Source organism: Alosa alosa, unplaced genomic scaffold (genome assembly GCF_017589495.1).
Source record: "Alosa alosa isolate M-15738 ecotype Scorff River unplaced genomic scaffold, AALO_Geno_1.1 AALO_1.0_unplaced_107, whole genome shotgun sequence".
NCBI classification, from domain to species: Eukaryota; Metazoa; Chordata; class Actinopteri; order Clupeiformes; family Clupeidae; genus Alosa; species Alosa alosa.
The window spans coordinates 9,674-22,713 of record NW_025962211.1 but is presented as its reverse complement, the minus strand read 5'-3'; the positions used below and the strand labels follow the sequence as shown (position 1 = coordinate 22,713).

Genomic DNA, 13,040 nt, shown 5'->3' with positions numbered 1-13,040 from the left:
GAGTCCTGGTAGGTACCAACTCATCACCTCTGGCCAATGCCACTGTAAGGGCACTCATTGTGACAAAGACCTGATGAAATTTCTTTTATGCCATCATCATTTTTTGCCTATGTCATGTGCAAAAGGCCTCTATGCTCAGCAGTGTCACAAAGGAAACCTGGTTACTAGCATCCAACTGTGGTTTCATCTCTATCAAGCTACCCCAAAGAGAAGCACTTATGTACATACATTTCAAATCAATGCTTCTGTTTGAGGAAACTTTACAGAAGAACTCTTTATGACTGAGAAATAATGTGCAGAGATAACTTTCTGTCTGTCCCAGGAATCCAGACCAACACCCCAACTTGATAGCACTTTCTTTTACATTTTATGAGAGAGATACTCGAGTTGAGGTATCAGTCTGTCTCTGTTTTTCCCAAGTAGATTCTGTTGAGTTTTCCTACACTTACAGATGTATATCTGACACAAAGACAGGACAAGTGCTGGTCACTTCTGAGACTACCCCAAAGAGAAGCACTTTTCATTGTATTGGAGAAACAGTGCTACCATTTGAAGTGATCTCAGTGTGTTATTTTCTGATACTGTATGTAGTGAAATGTGAAGAGGGTCCCAGATGAAAATGTCACTGAAACTACCCCAACAAATAGCACTTGCCAAATATTCAACACAGGTCAGTGCCATTGTTAGAGTAATGAATGTGACTCAGCTCTGTTGCAGGTCCTTTGGGTCATCATCGCTTTCCCTCAGATCAGCTGTCTACTACATATCCAAAGATGTGGCACAGGGGTCCAAGTCCATTTTCTCTACCTGCCCTCCAGGTACCAACCCATGTGGACCATCCTTGCAGTTCTGGAACAGTGGAGAGATGTTTCTTCTGCACAGTATTTAAACATACTGGGTGGCCATGTCACATCCAGGTAATTCACAACTCCTCCCTCAAACACACCCTATTCACAAAAATTGATCAGCATGCAAATTTCTCTTTGGCAAAAGGAAAGATTCACACCTTTTTCAGAGTAAATGCTAGAGAGATTAAGACAATGATGGGATCATTTGCAGACTATTCCCCTTAGTGACCCAAGTTGTTTTCTGTCTGAATGTTGGTAGCATTTGCCCATGGAATTCTATCTCAGCTGGGTTCCACCTGGTGGTGGAATGAGAGCATAGGCAACACATAAAATCACACATGCAGAAGGAGTCCTGGTAGGTACCAACTCATCACCTCTGGCCAATGCCACTGTAAGGGCACTCATTGTGACAAAGACCTGATGAAATTTCTTTATGCCATCATCATTTTTTTTTTTTTTTTGTGCAAAAAGGCCTCTATGCTCAGCAGTGTCACAAAGGAAACCTGGTTACTAGCATCCAACTGTGGTTTCATCTCTATCAAGCTACCCCAAAGAGAAGCACTTATGTACATACATTTCAAATCAATGCTTCTGTTTGAGGAAACTTTACAGAAGAACTCTTTATGACTGAGAAATAATGTGCAGAGATAACTTTCTGTCTGTCCCAGGAATCCAGACCAACACCCCAACTTGATAGCACTTTCTTTTACATTTTATGAGAGAGATACTCGAGTTGAGGTATCAGTCTGTCTCTGTTTTTTCCCAAGTAGATTCTGTTGAGTTTTCCTACACTTACAGATGTATATCTGACACAAAGACAGGACAAGTGCTGGTCACTTCTGAGACTACCCCAAAAGAGAAGCACTTTTCATTGTATTGGAGAAACAGTGCTACCATTTGAAGTGATCTCAGTGTGTTATTTTCTGATACTGTATGTAGTGAAATGTGAAGAGGGTCCCAGATGAAAATGTCACTGAAACTACCCCAACAAATAGCACTTGCCAAATATTCAACACAGGTCAGTGCCATTGTTAGAGTAATGAATGTGACTCAGCTCTGTTGCAGGTCCTTTGGGTCATCATCGCTTTCCCTCAGATCAGCTGTCTACTACATATCCAAAGATGTGGCACAGGGGTCCAAGTCCATTTTCTCTACCTGCCCTCCAGGTACCAACCCATGTGGACCATCCTTGCAGTTCTGGAACAGTGGAGAGATGTTTCTTCTGCACAGTATTTAAAACATACTGGGTGGCCATGTCACATCCAGGTAATTCACAACTCCTCCCTCAAACACACCCTATTCACAAAAATTGATCAGCATGCAAATTTCTCTTTGGCAAAAGGAAAGATTCACACCTTTTTCAGAGTAAATGCTAGAGAGATTAAGACAATGATGGGATCATTTGCAGACTATTCCCCTTAGTGACCCAAGTTGTTTTCTGTCTGAATGTTGGTAGCATTTGCCCATGGAATTCTATCTCAGCTGGGTTCCACCTGGTGGTGGAATGAGAGCATAGGCAACACATAAAATCACACATGCAGAAGGAGTCCTGGTAGGTACCAACTCATCACCTCTGGCCAATGCCACTGTAAGGGCACTCATTGTGACAAAGACCTGATGAAATTTCTTTATGCCATCATCATTTTTGCCTATGTCATGTGCAAAAGGCCTCTATGCTCAGCAGTGTCACAAAGGAAACCTGGTTACTAGCATCCAACTGTGGTTTCATCTCTATCAAGCTACCCCAAAGAGAAGCACTTATGTACATACATTTCAAATCAATGCTTCTGTTTGAGGAAACTTTACAGAAGAACTCTTTATGACTGAGAAATAATGTGCAGAGATAACTTTCTGTCTGTCCCAGGAATCCAGACCAACACCCCAACTTGATAGCACTTTCTTTTTACATTTTATGAGAGAGATACTCGAGTTGAGGTATCAGTCTGTCTCTGTTTTTTCCCAAGTAGATTCTGTTGAGTTTTCCTACACTTACAGATGTATATCTGACACAAAGACAGGACAAGTGCTGGTCACTTCTGAGACTACCCCCAAAGAGAAGCACTTTTCATTGTATTGGAGAAACAGTGCTACCATTTGAAGTGATCTCAGTGTGTTATTTTCTGATACTGTATGTAGTGAAATGTGAAGAGGGTCCCAGATGAAAATGTCACTGAAACTACCCCAACAAATAGCACTTGCCAAATATTCAACACAGGTCAGTGCCATTGTTAGAGTAATGAATGTGACTCAGCTCTGTTGCAGGTCCTTTGGGTCATCATCGCTTTCCCTCAGATCAGCTGTCTACTACATATCCCAAAGATGTGGCACAGGGGTCCAAGTCCATTTTCTCTACCTGCCCTCCAGGTACCAACCCATGTGGACCATCCTTGCAGTTCTGGAACAGTGGAGAGATGTTTCTTCTGCACAGTATTTAAACATACTGGGTGGCCATGTCACATCCAGGTAATTCACAACTCCTCCCTCAAACACACCCTAATCACAAAAATTGATCAGCATGCAAATTTCTCTTTGGCAAAAGGAAAGATTCACACCTTTTTCAGAGTAAATGCTAGAGAGATTAAGACAATGATGGGATCATTTGCAGACTATTCCCCTTAGTGACCCAAGTTGTTTTCTGTCTGAATGTTGGTAGCATTTGCCCATGGAATTCTATCTCAGCTGGGTTCCACCTGGTGGTGGAATGAGAGCATAGGCAACACATAAAATCACACATGCAGAAGGAGTCCTGGTAGGTACCAACTCATCACCTCTGGCCAATGCCACTGTAAGGGCACTCATTGTGACAAAGACCTGATGAAATTTCTTTATGCCATCATCATTTTTGCCTATGTCATGTGCAAAAAGGCCTCTATGCTCAGCAGTGTCACAAAGGAAACCTGGTTACTAGCATCCAACTGTGGTTTCATCTCTATCAAGCTACCCCAAAGAGAAAGCACTTATGTACATACATTTCAAATCAATGCTTCTGTTTGAGGAAACTTTACAGAAGAACTCTTTATGACTGAGAAATAATGTGCAGAGATAACTTTCTGTCTGTCCCAGGAATCCAGACCAACACCCCAACTTGATAGCACTTTCTTTTTACATTTTATGAGAGAGATACTCGAGTTGAGGTATCAGTCTGTCTCTGTTTTTTTCCCAAAGTAGATTCTGTTGAGTTTTCCTACACTTACAGATGTATATCTGACACAAAGACAGGACAAGTGCTGGTCACTTCTGAGACTACCCCAAAGAGAAGCACTTTTCATTGTATTGGAGAAACAGTGCTACCATTTGAAGTGATCTCAGTGTGTTATTTTCTGATACTGTATGTAGTGAAATGTGAAGAGGGTCCCAGATGAAAATGTCACTGAAACTACCCCAACAAATAGCACTTGCCAAATATTCAACACAGGTCAGTGCCATTGTTAGAGTAATGAATGTGACTCAGCTCTGTTGCAGGTCCTTTGGGTCATCATCGCTTTCCCTCAGATCAGCTGTGTCTACTACATATCCAAAGATGTGGCACAGGGGTCCAAGTCCATTTTCTCTACCTGCCCTCCAGGTACCAACCCATGTGGACCATCCTTGCAGTTCTGGAACAGTGGAGAGATGTTTCTTCTGCACAGTATTTAAACATACTGGGTGGCCATGTCACATCCAGGTAATTCACAACTCCTCCCTCAAACACACCCTAATCACAAAAATTGATCAGCATGCAAATTTCTCTTTGGCAAAAGGAAAGATTCACACCTTTTTCAGAGTAAATGCTAGAGAGATTAAGACAATGATGGGATCATTTGCAGACTATTCCCCTTAGTGACCCAAGTTGTTTTCTGTCTGAATGTTGGTAGCATTTGCCCATGGAATTCTATCTCAGCTGGGTTCCACCTGGTGGTGGAATGAGAGCATAGGCAACACATAAAATCACACATGCAGAAGGAGTCCTGGTAGGTACCAACTCATCACCTCTGGCCAATGCCACTGTAAGGGCACTCATTGTGACAAAGACCTGATGAAATTTCTTTATGCCATCATCATTTTTGCCTATGTCATGTGCAAAAGGCCTCTATGCTCAGCAGTGTCACAAAGGAAACCTGGTTACTAGCATCCAACTGTGGTTTCATCTCTATCAAGCTACCCCAAAGAGAAGCACTTATGTACATACATTTCAAATCAATGCTTCTGTTTGAGGAAACTTTACAGAAGAACTCTTTATGACTGAGAAATAATGTGCAGAGATAACTTTCTGTCTGTCCCAGGAATCCAGACCAACACCCCAACTTGATAGCACTTTCTTTTACATTTTATGAGAGAGATACTCGAGTTGAGGTATCAGTCTGTCTCTGTTTTTTCCCAAGTAGATTCTGTTGAGTTTTCCTACACTTACAGATGTATATCTGACACAAAGACAGGACAAGTGCTGGTCACTTCTGAGACTACCCCAAAGAGAAGCACTTTTCATTGTATTGGAGAAACAGTGCTACCATTTGAAGTGATCTCAGTGTGTTATTTTCTGATACTGTATGTAGTGAAATGTGAAGAGGGTCCCAGATGAAAATGTCACTGAAACTACCCCAACAAATAGCACTTGCCAAATATTCAACACAGGTCAGTGCCATTGTTAGAGTAATGAATGTGACTCAGCTCTGTTGCAGGTCCTTTGGGTCATCATCGCTTTCCCTCAGATCAGCTGTCTACTACATATCCAAAGATGTGGCACAGGGGTCCAAGTCCATTTTCTCTACCTGCCCTCCAGGTACCAACCCATGTGGACCATCCTTGCAGCTCTGGAACAGGGGAGAGATGTTTCTTCTGCGCAGTATTTAAACATACTGGGTGGCCATGTCACATCCAGGTAATTCACAACTCCTCCCTCAAACACACCCTATTCACAAAAATTGATCAGCATGCAAATTTCTCTTTGGCAAAAGGAAAGATTCACACCTTTTTCAGAGTAAATGCTAGAGAGATTAAGACAATGATGGGATCATTTGCAGACTATTCCCCTTAGTGACCCAAGTTGTTTTCTGTCTGAATGTTGGTAGCATTTGCCCATGGAATTCTATCTCAGCTGGGTTCCACCTGGTGGTGGAATGAGAGCATAGGCAACACATAAAATCACACATGCAGAAGGAGTCCTGGTAGGTACCAACTCATCACCTCTGGCCAATGCCACTGTAAGGGCACTCATTGTGACAAAGACCTGATGAAATTTCTTTATGCCATCATCATTTTTTTGCCTATGTCATGTGCAAAAGGCCTCTATGCTCAGCAGTGTCACAAAGGAAACCTGGTTACTAGCATCCAACTGTGGTTTCATCTCTATCAAGCTACCCCAAAGAGAAGCACTTATGTACATACATTTCAAATCAATGCTTCTGTTTGAGGAAACTTTACAGAAGAACTCTTTATGACTGAGAAATAATGTGCAGAGATAACTTTCTGTCTGTCCCAGGAATCCAGACCAACACCCCAACTTGATAGCACTTTCTTTTTTTTACATTTTATGAGAGAGATACTCGAGTTGAGGTATCAGTCTGTCTCTGTTTTTCCCCAAGTAGATTCTGTTGAGTTTTCCTACACTTACAGATGTATATCTGACACAAAGACAGGACAAGTGCTGGTCACTTCTGAGACTACCCCAAAGAGAAGCACTTTTCATTGTATTGGAGAAACAGTGCTACCATTTGAAGTGATCTCAGTGTGTTATTTTCTGATACTGTATGTAGTGAAATGTGAAGAGGGTCCCAGATGAAAATGTCACTGAAACTACCCCAACAAATAGCACTTGCCAAATATTCAACACAGGTCAGTGCCATTGTTAGAGTAATGAATGTGACTCAGCTCTGTTGCAGGTCCTTTGGGTCATCATCGCTTTCCCTCAGATCAGCTGTCTACTACATATCCAAAGATGTGGCACAGGGGTCCAAGTCCATTTTCTCTACCTGCCCTCCAGGTACCAACCCATGTGGACCATCCTTGCAGTTCTGGAACAGTGGAGAGATGTTTCTTCTGCACAGTATTTAAACATACTGGATGGCCATGTCACATCCAGGTAATTCACAACTCCTCCCTCAAACACACCCTATTCACAAAAATTGATCAGCATGCAAATTTCTCTTTGGCAAAAGGAAAGATTCACACCTTTTCAGAGTAAATGCTAGAGAGATTAAGACAATGATGGGATCATTTGCAGACTATTCCCCTTAGTGACCCAAGTTGTTTTCTGTCTGAATGTTGGTAGCATTTGCCCATGGAATTCTATCTCAGCTGGGTTCCACCTGGTGGTGGAATGAGAGCATAGGCAACACATAAAATCACACATGCAGAAGGAGTCCTGGTAGGTACCAACTCATCACCTCTGGCCAATGCCACTGTAAGGGCACTCATTGTGACAAAGACCTGATGAAATTTCTTTATGCCATCATCATTTTTGCCTATGTCATGTGCAAAAAGGCCTCTATGCTCAGCAGTGTCACAAAGGAAACCTGGTTACTAGCATCCAACTGTGGTTTCATCTCTATCAAGCTACCCCAAAGAGAAGCACTTATGTACATACATTTCAAATCAATGCTTCTGTTTGAGGAAACTTTACAGAAGAACTCTTTATGACTGAGAAATAATGTGCAGAGATAACTTTCTGTCTGTCCCAGGAATCCAGACCAACACCCCAACTTGATAGCACTTTCTTTTACATTTTATGAGAGAGATACTCGAGTTGAGGTATCAGTCTGTCTCTGTTTTTTCCAAGTAGATTCTGTTGAGTTTTCCTACACTTACAGATGTATATCTGACACAAAGACAGGACAAGTGCTGGTCACTTCTGAGACTACCCCAAAGAGAAGCACTTTTCATTGTATTGGAGAAACAGTGCTACCATTTGAAGTGATCTCAGTGTGTTATTTTCTGATACTGTATGTAGTGAAATGTGAAGAGGGTCCCAGATGAAAATGTCACTGAAACTACCCCAACAAATAGCACTTGCCAAATATTCAACACAGGTCAGTGCCATTGTTAGAGTAATGAATGTGACTCAGCTCTGTTGCAGGTCCTTTGGGTCATCATCGCTTTCCCTCAGATCAGCTGTCTACTACATATCCAAAGATGTGGCACAGGGGTCCAAGTCCATTTTCTCTACCTGCCCTCCAGGTACCAACCCATGTGGACCATCCTTGCAGCTCTGGAACAGGGGAGAGATGTTTCTTCTGCGCAGTATTTAAACATACTGGGTGGCCATGTCACATCCAGGTAATTCACAACTCCTCCCTCAAACACACCCTATTCACAAAAATTGATCAGCATGCAAATTTCTCTTTGGCAAAAGGAAAGATTCACACCTTTTCAGAGTAAATGCTAGAGAGATTAAGACAATGATGGGATCATTTGCAGACTATTCCCCTTAGTGACCCAAGTTGTTTTCTGTCTGAATGTTGGTAGCATTTGCCCATGGAATTCTATCTCAGCTGGGTTCCACCTGGTGGTGGAATGAGAGCATAGGCAACACATAAAATCACACATGCAGAAGGAGTCCTGGTAGGTACCAACTCATCACCTCTGGCCAATGCCACTGTAAGGGCACTCATTGTGACAAAGACCTGATGAAATTTCTTTATGCCATCATCATTTTTGCCTATGTCATGTGCAAAAGGCCTCTATGCTCAGCAGTGTCACAAAGGAAACCTGGTTACTAGCATCCAACTGTGGTTTCATCTCTATCAAGCTACCCCAAAGAGAAGCACTTATGTACATACATTTCAAATCAATGCTTCTGTTTGAGGAAACTTTACAGAAGAACTCTTTATGACTGAGAAATAATGTGCAGAGATAACTTTCTGTCTGTCCCAGGAATCCAGACCAACACCCCAACTTGATAGCACTTTCTTTTACATTTTATGAGAGAGATACTCGAGTTGAGGTATCAGTCTGTCTCTGTTTTTTCCCAAGTAGATTCTGTTGAGTTTTCCTACACTTACAGATGTATATCTGACACAAAGACAGGACAAGTGCTGGTCACTTCTGAGACTACCCCAAAGAGAAGCACTTTTCATTGTATTGGAGAAACAGTGCTACCATTTGAAGTGATCTCAGTGTGTTATTTTCTGATACTGTATGTAGTGAAATGTGAAGAGGGTCCCAGATGAAAATGTCACTGAAACTACCCCAACAAATAGCACTTGCCAAATATTCAACACAGGTCAGTGCCATTGTTAGAGTAATGAATGTGACTCAGCTCTGTTGCAGGTCCTTTGGGTCATCATCGCTTTCCCTCAGATCAGCTGTCTACTACATACCCAAAGATGTGGCACAGGGGTCCAAGTCCATTTTCTCTACCTGCCCTCCAGGTACCAACCCATGTGGACCATCCTTGCAGTTCTGGAACAGTGGAGAGATGTTTCTTCTGCACAGTATTTAAACATACTGGGTGGCCATGTCACATCCAGGTAATTCACAACTCCTCCCTCAAACACACCCTAATCACAAAAATTGATCAGCATGCAAATTTCTCTTTGGCAAAAGGAAAGATTCACACCTTTTTCAGAGTAAATGCTAGAGAGATTAAGACAATGATGGGATCATTTGCAGACTATTCCCCTTAGTGACCCAAGTTGTTTTCTGTCTGAATGTTGGTAGCATTTGCCCATGGAATTCTATCTCAGCTGGGTTCCACCTGGTGGTGGAATGAGAGCATAGGCAACACATAAAATCACACATGCAGAAGGAGTCCTGGTAGGTACCAACTCATCACCTCTGGCCAATGCCACTGTAAGGGCACTCATTGTGACAAAGACCTGATGAAATTTCTTTATGCCATCATCATTTTTGCCTATGTCATGTGCAAAAAGGCCTCTATGCTCAGCAGTGTCACAAAGGAAACCTGGTTACTAGCATCCAACTGTGGTTTCATCTCTATCAAGCTACCCCAAAGAGAAGCACTTATGTACATACATTTCAAATCAATGCTTCTGTTTGAGGAAACTTTACAGAAGAACTCTTTATGACTGAGAAATAATGTGCAGAGATAACTTTCTGTCTGTCCCAGGAATCCAGACCAACACCCCAACTTGATAGCACTTTCTTTTTACATTTTATGAGAGAGATACTCGAGTTGAGGTATCAGTCTGTCTCTGTTTTTTTTCCCAAGTAGATTCTGTTGAGTTTTCCTACACTTACAGATGTATATCTGACACAAAGACAGGACAAGTGCTGGTCACTTCTGAGACTACCCCAAAGAGAAGCACTTTTCATTGTATTGGAGAAACAGTGCTACCATTTGAAGTGATCTCAGTGTGTTATTTTCTGATACTGTATGTAGTGAAATGTGAAGAGGGTCCCAGATGAAAATGTCACTGAAACTACCCCAACAAATAGCACTTGCCAAATATTCAACACAGGTCAGTGCCATTGTTAGAGTAATGAATGTGACTCAGCTCTGTTGCAGGTCCTTTGGGTCATCATCGCTTTCCCTCAGATCAGCGGTCTACTACATATCCAAAGATGTGGCACAGGGGTCCAAGTCCATTTTCTCTACCTGCCCTCCAGGTACCAACCCATGTGGACCATCCTTGCAGTTCTGGAACAGTGGAGAGATGTTTCTTCTGCACAGTATTTAAACATACTGGGTGGCCATGTCACATCCAGGTAATTCACAACTCCTCCCTCAAACACACCCTATTCACAAAAATTGATCAGCATGCAAATTTCTCTTTGGCAAAAGGAAAGATTCACACCTTTTTCAGAGTAAATGCTAGAGAGATTAAGACAATGATGGGATCATTTGCAGACTATTCCCCTTAGTGACCCAAGTTGTTTTCTGTCTGAATGTTGGTAGCATTTGCCCATGGAATTCTATCTCAGCTGGGTTCCACCTGGTGGTGGAATGAGAGCATAGGCAACACATAAAATCACACATGCAGAGGGAGTCCTGGTAGGTACCAACTCATCACCTCTGGCCAATGCCACTGTAAGGGCACTCATTGTGACAAAGACCTGATGTAATTTCTTTATGCCATCATCATTTTTGCTTATGTCATGTGCAATAAGGCCTCTACGCTCAGCAGTGTCACAAAGGAAACCTGGTTACTAGCATCCAACTGTGGTTTCATCTCTATCAAGCTACCCCAAAGAGAAGCACTTATGTACATACATTTCAAATCAATGCTTCTGTTTGAGGAAACTTTACAGAAGAACTCTTTTTGACTGAGAAATAATGTGCAGAGATAACTTTCTGTCTGTCCCAGGAATCCAGACCAACACCCCAACTTGATAGCACTTTCTTTTACATTTTATGAGAGAGATACTCGAGTTGAGGTATCAGTCTGTCTCTGTTTTTTTCCCAAGTAGATTCTGTTGAGTTTTCCTACACTTACAGATGTATATCTGACACAAAGACAGGACAAGTGCTGGTCACTTCTGAGACTACCCCAAAGAGAAGCACTTTTCATTGTATTGGAGAAACAGTGCTACCATTTGAAGTGATCTCAGTGTGTTATTTTCTGATACTGTATGTAGTGAAATGTGAAGAGGGTCCCAGATGAAAATGTCACTGAAACTACCCCAACAAATAGCACTTGCCAAATATTCAACACAGGTCAGTGCCATTGTTAGAGTAATGAATGTGACTCAGCTCTGTTGCAGGTCCTTTGGGTCATCATCGCTTTCCCTCAGATCAGCTGTCTACTACATATCCAAAGATGTGGCACAGGGGTCCAAGTCCATTTTCTCTACCTGCCCTCCAGGTACCAACCCATGTGGACCATCCTTGCAGCTCTGGAACAGTGGAGAGATGTTTCTTCTGCACAGTATTTAAACATACTGGGTGGCCATGTCACATCCAGGTAATTCACAACTCCTCCCTCAAACACACCCTATTCACAAAAATTGATCAGCATGCAAATTTCTCTTTGGCAAAAGGAAAGATTCACACCTTTTTCAGAGTAAATGCTAGAGAGATTAAGACAATGATGGGATCATTTGCAGACTATTCCCCTTAGTGACCCAAGTTGTTTTCTGTCTGAATGTTGGTAGCATTTGCCCATGGAATTCTATCTCAGCTGGGTTCCACCTGGTGGTGGAATGAGAGCATAGGCAACACATAAAATCACACATGCAGAAGGAGTCCTGGTAGGTACCAACTCATCACCTCTGGCCAATGCCACTGTAAGGGCACTCATTGTGACAAAGACCTGATGAAATTTCTTTATGCCATCATCATTTTTGCCTATGTCATGTGCAAAAGGCCTCTATGCTCAGCAGTGTCACAAAGGAAACCTGGTTACTAGCATCCAACTGTGGTTTCATCTCTATCAAGCTACCCCAAAGAGAAGCACTTATGTACATACATTTCAAATCAATGCTTCTGTTTGAGGAAACTTTACAGAAGAACTCTTTATGACTGAGAAATAATGTGCAGAGATAACTTTCTGTCTGTCCCAGGAATCCAGACCAACACCCCAACTTGATAGCACTTTCTTTTACATTTTATGAGAGAGATACTCGAGTTGAGGTATCAGTCTGTCTCTGTTTTTTCCCAAGTAGATTCTGTTGAGTTTTCCTACACTTACAGATGTATATCTGACACAAAGACAGGACAAGTGCTGGTCACTTCTGAGACTACCCCAAAGAGAAGCACTTTTCATTGTATTGGAGAAACAGTGCTACCATTTGAAGTGATCTCAGTGTGTTATTTTCTGATACTGTATGTAGTGAAATGTGAAGAGGGTCCCAGATGAAAATGTCACTGAAACTACCCCAACAAATAGCACTTGCCAAATATTCAACACAGGTCAGTGCCATTGTTAGAGTAATGAATGTGACTCAGCTCTGTTGCAGGTCCTTTGGGTCATCATCGCTTTCCCTCAGATCAGCGGTCTACTACATATCCAAAGATGTGGCACAGGGGTCCAAGTCCATTTTCTCTACCTGCCCTCCAGGTACCAACCCATGTGGACCATCCTTGCAGCTCTGGAACAGGGGAGAGATGTTTCTTCTGCGCAGTATTTAAACATACTGGGTGGCCATGTCACATCCAGGTAATTCACAACTCCTCCCTCAAACACACCCTATTCACAAAAATTGATCAGCATGCAAATTTCTCTTTGGCAAAAGGAAAGATTCACACCTTTTTCAGAGTAAATGCTAGAGAGATTAAGACAATGATGGGATCATTTGCAGACTATTCCCCTTAGTGAC

At 42.2% G+C, this 13,040-nt stretch overlaps 1 long non-coding RNA gene across 1 annotated transcript; it reads left to right on the top strand.

Moving 5' to 3' along the window:
• The first annotated feature begins 10,398 nt into the window (after positions 1-10,398).
• LOC125290104 lies at positions 10,399-11,965 on the top strand. Its single transcript, XR_007192749.1, has 3 exons — positions 10,399-10,490; positions 10,681-11,686; positions 11,877-11,965. It is a non-coding gene; the product is annotated as an uncharacterized LOC125290104 (long non-coding RNA).
• The last annotated feature ends 1,075 nt before the right edge of the window (positions 11,966-13,040 follow it).